Genomic DNA, 1,926 nt, shown 5'->3' on the forward strand with positions numbered 1-1,926 from the left:
GGTCATGTTCCTCATAGCGATTGTTTTAAAGATTCTTGGAGAATGCTTTCTGCTGTTGCCACAGTATGAGCCCTGGGCAATGAGCCAAGGTTGTTTTAAATCTCAGTTGAAAGCTCTGGCTCTTTGCATGTGAATATGTGCCAAAAAGGAGTCTAATAACTTATCAAGTTGAGGCACCTCAAGGAGGTCCAGAAGCAGGAATTTTTGAGAAGGGGTTTAGGGAGCAAGGTTATTAACTGTTGACCCAGCTGTAGCCCTTTTTGGAGCTACTATTTGTCTTTGGTTTATGGAGTACATTTTTTTTTATTTTTAATTAATTAATTTTTTTGCAAAGACAATCAGCCTGAAAGTCCTGAGACCTAGGTTTTTTCAATGAAACTTTAAATGAATATTAACTGTGTTATTGACCAACCCCAATTATCAGTCTGCGCCTCAATTTTGTCCTCTGTAAAATAGAGATAGCGTGTCTGACATACCTCCTTAATATATCTTTCAAGTGAAAGTTCTGTGAAAGAGCACAAAATAAATTATCTCTGCAAATTATCTCTCCAGCATCTCTTGTGCACTGTACGCACAGCTACAGGGAATTCAGAAAATGTTGAGGAAATATTTATTTCTAGTTTCCAGAAGACAAAGATACGACCTACAGAGCAGAGAATGACAAATTCCTTCTAGGTTGAGGTAGTGGATACTGTGGTGTGCCACTCACATTTCTATCCCTGTCTTCCATCCTTTTCAGATGGAGGTAATTCATTCCCCCAGGAGTACTGACAGCTGACAGTTCATGGCTAAATACTCCCTCTGTGGTCCTTGCCCAAGGTCTTCACAGCCAATGACTGGTGGGCAGAGGGAGGTATAGTCCCTGAGTCTCTTGCTCGCAGCTCCAGAGCTCCCCAAGGGATTGACTGTGTGCCCAGTAGAGACAGTATTGCAGCCCAGCTTCTTCTTTGCACAATCCTGCTTCCTTCGCTTCCCCAATAAAATGCCTTCATGCGATACTCCCTTGGGCAGCACATACACTAAAATTGAAACTATATAGGGCAGATTAGTGTGGCCCTTGCAGGAGGGTGACAAGCAAATTTGTGAAGCATCCCACATTTTCCAACCAATAAAATCTTGATTATGAAAGAAAAAAAAAATCCTTCATGAAAGTCTTTCAAGTTGGCTTCGGGGAAAAGAGTCCTGTGGGGAACTGATAGAAGGAAGGAGGCAAATCCTGTTTGGGGAAGATGAGAACAGAAAAATCTGCATGTGGGAGATGTTTTGTGTGATGTGGTTTGACAGATGTGTGGGGCTTTCACTGAAAGAGGTGGTGGAAGAGGAAGTAGAGAAAGAAGTATTTATTACTCTATTGAGAGGAAACAGAATAAGTGAAAGCTCAGAGATCAGAAGTATGCAAATCTGGAAAGCAAAGTGCAGAGAGCCTGGCTCTGTGATCCACTCATAGGACACATAGGACACAGTCAGGACAAGAAGGAGGATGAGTGTCTATAATGGAGAGTCCTAAAACCCAGTCTTACAGTAACGAACTAAACCAGAGCAAAGGAAAAGGCATGGAAGGTTTTTTTAGAGGAGGAGTTATGCAAGATAAGCTATGTTTTCCATGAATGATCCAGAAGCAAAGATAATGAAGGGCTCTAAAATGGAGGATGTTTTATGGTGCTTGATAATCTTAGATGATATCAAAAATTAGAAGAGTTCCAAATGAAATGAAGATAAGGGTGGTATTGAAGCAGTTTGAAAATATACATAATTTTAATACCTGGAATATTCCTTTTTTTTGTTTTTTTTTAATGTTTATTTATTTTGAGGGAGAGGGAGAGGGAGAATGAGTGGAGGAGGGGCAGAGAGAGAGAGGAAAAGAGAGAATGTCAATGCAGAGCCCAGAGCAGGGCTTGGTCTCACAAACTGTGAGATCATAACCTG

At 41.0% G+C, this 1,926-nt stretch overlaps 1 non-coding gene across 1 annotated transcript; it reads left to right on the plus strand.

The window, feature by feature from the left end:
* The first annotated feature begins 995 nt into the window (after positions 1 to 995).
* LOC112859837 (U6 spliceosomal RNA) lies at positions 996 to 1,102 on the plus strand. Its single transcript, XR_003223567.1, has one exon. It is a non-coding gene; the product is annotated as a U6 spliceosomal RNA (small nuclear RNA).
* Positions 1,103 to 1,926: the final 824 nt, after the last annotated feature.

Source organism: Puma concolor, chromosome F2 (assembly GCF_028749965.1).
Source record: "Puma concolor isolate L17-30 chromosome F2, mPumCon1.1.hap2, whole genome shotgun sequence".
Lineage (NCBI taxonomy): Eukaryota > Metazoa > Chordata > Mammalia > Carnivora > Felidae > Puma > Puma concolor.